Raw genomic sequence first — 7,348 nt, forward strand, 5'->3', positions numbered from 1 at the left:
TAAGGTTAAAGTCTCAGAAAAACTTTTTTGCCTTAATGAGATTTCGCCCCAAATTCCCTCTCAGAAAAAGAATTTCCAGTCCGGAATTGACTCCCAAGCTTATTTAATTTCCTTCAGGATTTACCTACATGCAAATTCTGCTGCCTCTGAGCTTGGCAAAGAGGGATCTAAGGCCATAGTTTTCTGTTCCCTTTCACATCAACACCCATTGAAAGAATTATCTACACTCCTTGTCTCCAACTTCCCTCCTACCATTGTCTCCTAAATCTAGTCTAATTACACTTTCACCCCCCAGCACTTACCCAGGCTGAGCTTGATGAAGAGACTGATGATTTCTATGTCGATAAATCCAGTGCTCAATTATCTGTCCTCATCATATTTGACCTATAAGCATAATTTGATAAAGTGCTTGAAAATCTTTATTCACTTGGCTTTTTTTGGTACACAGCCCTAAACTGTTTTTCTCTAGCCCCCTCTCCTCAGATCTCTCCTTTTCTGCTCTTCTTCTTAATCACCAAATATTGATATGACACAGGATTCAGTCCTTGAAACTCAACTCTTTTCTATCATCATTCACTCAGTAACTCATCTCACTTAGTCTTATGGCTTTTAATATTATCTATAGGCTTATAAATCTCAAATATTTCCTGCTGAATTTCTCTCATGCATTTTGGGCTCAGATTTCCAACTGCTGACTTTACATCTTCATGTAAATGTCTGATATCTCAAACTTATCACATCCAAAACCAAAAACAAAACTTTAGTCTTTCTCCCCAAACTGGCTCTTCCCGAATTTCTTCTTCATCTTAATAAATGTCAACTGTATTCTTCTCCTGATTACTTAAACCAAAAACAGTTATCAGTCTTCATTTTCTCTTTCTGGCATCAGACTTCACATTTGAAATCATGAAAGTTTGAAGACAATGAATAGCATCTTCACACTATTGCAAACCAAGAATCATATACCAGGCAAATTATTTTTCCTTGTAAACGTGGACATATTTAAGGAAATAAAAAAAATTTAGAAAACATATATCTCACATATTTCATTTGAAAATTATTTTTTAAATTACTCTTATAAAACTAGAGGACTCTAGATGGGGAAGAGTTTAAGAAGATAGGAAATCTCAACTACTAACTAATCTCAACTCTGTCTACCTATCTATCTATCTACGCATGCACAATTATCTCTATACAGATATTCATAGATTCAAGAAATGCCCATTAGTCTGTGAAATAGTAGGATTTGCCTCAGAAAAGTTTCTAGAACTGGGTCCCTGAATCCTAGACCACTTAGTGAAATCAAGAATATGTGAAACCTGGATTAGATCATGTAGAAGAGAGTGAATTTCCTGAAGTTTTTCTATAAGCTGTATTCCTCCTCCACCCAAAGAGGTAGTTGCCAGCTTTGCCACATGAAGCCTAGCAGGTGGTGGTGCTTTAAGTGGATCACTTAAGAACTTAATGCGTGACCACTGTAATTTGGGGATTATCTGATCCAGAAAATCTTGAGGATAAAGAGAGCGAATCAATTCTATGGTTTCAGGGCCAGGTCAGTTGCATTAGGGTTGGAATCAGACTGTACTCTGAGTTTGTTGGAGAAGAGGTTGTGTATTTCCTATAAACCAGAAATGAGCTATGCACTAGAAGACCAATGCCACTGTGGAATCTTCTTGGGACCTGGCTGATGGGTCACTCACATACAGGGACAAAGAGACTCAAGCAGCAAGAAGCCAGAGGTATATACGGGCTTCCTAGGGGCTTCTGAAGGATTGCAAACCACCTTCTGAACTACTTATATATCAGAGTCAAAAGAAGTACAGGTGGGAGAAAACCCCAGGAATCTCAGAAGAACTTTTCTTGTCCCAGTAGAAAAAGAGATAATTCTAAACATTTGCTAGGCCCAGTACTAATTTATAACAGGAAAAAACAGTGATCAGTTCAAGTGAAAAATGTTTTATTCCCCTTATCCTTCTCTCTGCCATACTTAGAGGTAGGCAGAGCAGGAAGATAAAAAAGCCAAGGACTTCTCCTTCCAAATGTCAGAGAACACCAACTGCTGGCAATGTGGAAAAGAAGTCTTAGTTTATAGTGAAGATTTATGTTAAATGACATCTTGGACTAGATATTTTTAATTTTTGATTTAATCTCTGTTTTCAGAGACTAAAAATCAATATAGGACCCTTGATTACCAAAAAGTTAACAGAAAAGTCAGTGAGACCTACCTAAATTTCTACCAGTGGCACAGCAAAAGATTTATCAATTAAATAAATTTGAAGGGAATATGGGAGACAAAAATATATGTTACATTTTGATTACAATTTACATTCTACACATTATGTTTCTATTAGATTTATGCACAAGTACATACTTCTGACTACTATATATATGTGTATATATGTATTTCTTTCTGACTTTGACCTTTGTAAAATAAGAATCTGACAATATAATGTAGAATAACATAAAGCCACAGCTTAAAACTAAAAGATGATGATGATATTTTAACTCTGAACATTCTGTATTATTTTTATGCTTGTTTTTAAAATCTTACAAAATTTTAGTTAAATGATGAAGAACCAGTCCTAGCTCTTGGTGTGCTTTGTTTGTGTTTATTAGAATGTTTAGGTTAGAAACACATTGTTTTTATGTTTATTTGCATGTAGAGAATAAAGTGCTCTAGGGAGGAGTGCAACTATATTTAGTAGTCAGTAGTAAATAATAGTTGCATGCAAGTAAAGGACTGTAAACTTTGAAGGTTGCCATAATGACTTGATGCTTTAAAAAAATCTAATTCATTGTTCACATTTATTTTAATGTATTTTTAGACATTATAATAGATATTATTTTATGTACATTTATTGTAATGTCATTAAAATGAATATGTTTTAGCTTACAAATATTTATAGTTCTATTTTTTATGGAATCTTCTGTAAGTGTTCTTACGGTCAAGTGGAAGAACATTTTTAAATTAAACAAATATGGACATGAGCTGAGATTTTGCCACTTAGTGGCTGTTTGACTTTGAACTTTAGTTTATTCATCAGTAAAATAATTGAAAAAATAACATCGGCTCTTTAGGATTGCATACAAATATCTTTAAACTTCCTTATACTTAAAATTCCTTTCCCATATCTCTTTATTCATTAGGTAAGAAATAAAGTAACAGTAACTGACTATTCTAAAACAAGTAGATTATAAACTGGCATCTCTTCCTGTGTTATGCAGGCTTCTTTTGTAGCGTTTTCTTGCCTTATTCTTAGGTTTCTATTTAAGAATATGCATGTGGTCATAACCAAGTACTTAGCTCTCTCTGCTCTTCTCCACTATAACATTATTTTTAAACAACTGTTCGTTTTTTCCAGTTGTAGAAAATGATATGAAGCATCGAATCTATTAAATCATTTAAAATTTGCTTCATCACTACAACGAGGTTGGGGATAAAGTTGTTTACTTACTTTTTTCTTATTTATGAGCTTAAAATTATCAGCTTTTCTGACATTCATCTGCGCAATTGCCTAGATGGATAATAAAACCCTTTTTCACTCACTGCAAATTCCCATGGGGCTGAAATTCATCTGCTTTGCATTATTGTATATCCCTGCCATGTGGATAGTTTACATCACGTTAACTTTAAAAGGTACTGAAATGGTGCTTTGCAGATACAAAGGAGAAAGGAATTGGATCAACAGTCTCCAATAAACAAATGATATCCTAGTATTTAACACTGACTTATTTTAATTTATTCACTTAAAATTACCTATGTTCATTGAGAGTAAAGGGTCAAAACTGAATTTGGTTTTCTCAGAATGGTGTATTCTAGGTAAATTAATAAAGTCATTAATGCTTCCATATTCACTGATTTAACAAATCTTATTTGCTTACAAACTATGCACTATAGAATAATAGGCTCTATGCAAAATCTGCCCTCCAAACTTTACTATATTTTTTTAATAATTGTGTTTATGGTAAATTATCATACAATGTGGGAACATTCTTTCTAATTTGATAATTTATTGACAGATTTATTTGGTTAATGTTAAAAATTAGTGTGGAACTTTAGGCGTATGGCATTCAAGGCAATTCCTTATGTTTGGTGGGAAGAATTAGAGTGTTAGACTAAAAAAAAAGACTTAACTGAATAAATTATAGCATACATCATTAGAATTATTTTACTTTTTTATTCATCCATTTATAGATTTTTTAAAAAGTTCCTAAAACAACTTTAAAAAGCAGTATTTGTGTTTAACAAAACACAATTAAATACACTTGATATCAAAACTTCTTTCAACTATTTAAATTATTTAATCTGATTCTGTGCTTTCTTATTTGTGAAATGGAATTTTACTGCATACTTCATAGTTTATGGAGATTTTTAATTGAATTTTGAGCAATTTTGAACCTGGTTCAATGTAAGTGTTCAATAAATAAATAGTTTCAATAAAAGCTATAATAATGTGATGTTCAATATCCAGCAAGATTGTACATATTAGGAGTAAGTAAACAGTTAAAAGAATGGCAACATTGTGTATGGAAAAATTTAGTTGAACTTAAGCCAGATGATTGAAGAGAGTATTTATGATTAAGCAAAATTAGTATTATATATATATGGCCTTTTTAAGAATAACTGCATAAGTAGACAAGTAGAAACCATTAAGGAAAACAGTAATTGTTTTAACTACATAAAAATTAACATTGGTTGTCTGTGTGCAAAAAAATTACAAACAGTATAAAATCAAAGCAATTAACTAGAAAAATCATTTGCTTAATTTATTGTAAACAATAAATTTCTGTCTTTGAAAATGCTCACAAAGCAAAACCAAAAAAATGACAAATATTCCAGGTTAAAATTGAGTGAAAGGCCCCGCCCCTCCGCCAACCTCCCGACTGGCATGGTGTGGTGGCCGCCCGCAGACATGGGGGAGAAGCTGGAGCTGAGGCTCAAGTCGCCCGTGGGAGCCGAGCCCGCCATCTACCCGTGGCCGCTGCCGGTCTACGACAGACCCCACGATGCTGCTCACGAAATCATCGCGACCATCCGGCTCAAAGATTTGGAAAGAGATAGTTTAACAGAAAAGGAATGCGTGTAGGAGAAATGGAATCTCTTGCCTAAATTTCTGCAGACAGAAATAAAGAATCAGTTATGTGACTTGGAAACCAAATTACATAAAGAAGAATTATCAGAGGAGGGCTACCGGGCTAAAGTCAAATCCCGTTTAAATAAAGATTTGTCCTTGAGAACGGAGCTCATGCTTTCAGTCAGGAAGTGAATGGATGTCTAGAAAACGGGAGCCAGACAAGTGGTGAGGAGCGCAGAGTGGAAATAGCAGAGAAAAACTAGTCCCCCAGACCTGTTTCCAAACTTTGCATGCCCAGGAGAAGCAAGTCCGATGGAGAAACAGAATCAGCTGAAGTCTCATGTAGCCCCAGGATTACAAGGCAAACTACCAGGCAGACCACCATCACATCTCATTTCACAAGGGGCCCTGCCAAATGGAAACCTGAGGAAGACCCTGAAAAAGCAAAATCAGATGATTCTGTCGATGAAGACGAAAAAAGACCAGGAGGAAAAGAGATGTAGAGTTGCATCCAGAGAGCGAGTTGCTGGACCGCTCCCTGCAGAAGAACCGGGAAGAGTAAGACCAGGAACACACGTGGAAGAAGAAGAAAGAGATGATCAAGTAAAGCCTGGTCACCTCCAGGAAGAAAAGAGACTCAGAAGTCAAACCGAAGGACTAACATCTAAACAGAAATCTAAGGAGGAGCCAGACAGAGATGCGAGGCCCGGAGGAGCTCAGGCTGAAATGAATGAAGGAGAAGACGAAGATGAAAAGAGGCACAGAAGTGAACCCAAAGATCTAGCTAGCAAACAGACACCAGAAGGAAAAGAACCTGAAAGAGTAAAACCACAAGTTTCTGATGAGAAAGATGAGGATGCAAAGATAAACAGATCCCAGATATACTACTGAAATATCTACAGAAGTGCTGCTAAAAGGAGAGGAGTCTCTTCCTAAACATCACCACTGGGCTTCCCTGGTGGCGCAGTGGTTAAGAATCCGCCTGCCAGGCCATTTCGCGGACGACGGGTGTGCGAGAGCATCTGCGGGTGCCACGCGGGAGGGGACCGGGAAGACCCAGCCAAGGGTGTGTGGATCTGAGCCTCCGCGTTTCTAACCCGAGATCTCGAAATGCATCGTGATTCCTGTCCATTGGAGTGTAAAGTTTATGTAGGTAATCTTGGAAACAATGGAACAAGACTGAATTGGAACGAGCTGTAGGCTATTATGGACCACTCCGGTGTGTGGGTTGCTAGAAACCCTCCTGACTTCGCTTTTGTTGAATGTGAAGATCCCCAAGATGCAGCCGATGCTGTCCGAGAACTAGATGGGAGAACACTATGTGGCTGCCGAGTAAGAGTGGACCTGTCGAATGGGGAAAAGAGAAGTCGAAATCGTGGCCACCTCCTTGGGGTCATCACCCACGAGGTGATTATCGGAGGAGGAGTCCTCCACCTCGCCACAGATCTCCAAGACAGAGAAGCTTCTCCCGCAGCCAGAGCAGGTCCCTTTCTAGAGATAGGAGAAGAGAGAGATCACTGTCCCTGGAAAGAAATCACAAGCCGTCCCGATCTTTCTCTAGGTCTCCTAGCCGATCTAGGTCAAATGAAAGGGAACAGAAGACCACTTTGCAAGAGGAGTGGTGCACAGGAAATAACTTCATTTGACAGGTGTATGTACAGAAAATTCAAGTTTTGTTTAAGACTTCATAAGCTTGGTGCATTTTTAAAATGTTTTAGCTGTTCACATTTGTTTGTCTCTTGGAACAGTGACACATAAAGGTGTAATTCTCTATGGTTTGAAATGGATCACATGAGGCATGTAATATGAAGAATTGTTACTTTACAATGTTCCCTTAAGCAAAATTGAATTTGCTTTGAATTTTTAGTCTTGCCTAGACTGATAATAAAACTCTAACTCCTGACCAGCTAAAAAAAAAAAAAAAAATTGAGTGAAAGACACTAATAAACATTCCAAAAAAAGAACAGCAATGTCAATAAATACTTGAAAAGATATAATAAAAATACGAGTTAAAGTAAAATATTTTATTTGTATTAAATTGGCAAAATTGTTAAGAGGTTATTAAGGGTGCAGAGGAAAGATTATCCTGCTACACCTTCAGTGAGGGGATAAGATGGAGGGCAAATTCTTTCAAGAAGCAAAAAAAAAAAAAAAAGTGTGCAGAAAGCCATAAAAACCTCTTGATCTAACAATTCTAATTTCACGTAATTATTTTGAGAACATGTTTAATAATAGGAATAATTTGTACACTATTGTTTATAATAGCTAGTAAA

At 36.4% G+C, this 7,348-nt stretch overlaps 2 pseudogenes; both read left to right on the plus strand.

Moving 5' to 3' along the window:
- Nucleotides 1-4,913: 4,913 nt before the first annotated feature.
- Nucleotides 4,914-5,966, plus strand: LOC133096597 (DNA (cytosine-5)-methyltransferase 1-like; annotated as a pseudogene).
- A 219-nt stretch (nt 5,967-6,185) lies between these two features.
- LOC133096598 (serine/arginine-rich splicing factor 3-like) lies at nt 6,186-6,721 on the plus strand (annotated as a pseudogene).
- The last annotated feature ends 627 nt before the right edge of the window (nt 6,722-7,348 follow it).

The sequence above is a fragment of the Eubalaena glacialis genome, chromosome 8 (genome assembly GCF_028564815.1).
Source record: "Eubalaena glacialis isolate mEubGla1 chromosome 8, mEubGla1.1.hap2.+ XY, whole genome shotgun sequence".
Classification (NCBI taxonomy): Eukaryota; Metazoa; Chordata; class Mammalia; order Artiodactyla; family Balaenidae; genus Eubalaena; species Eubalaena glacialis.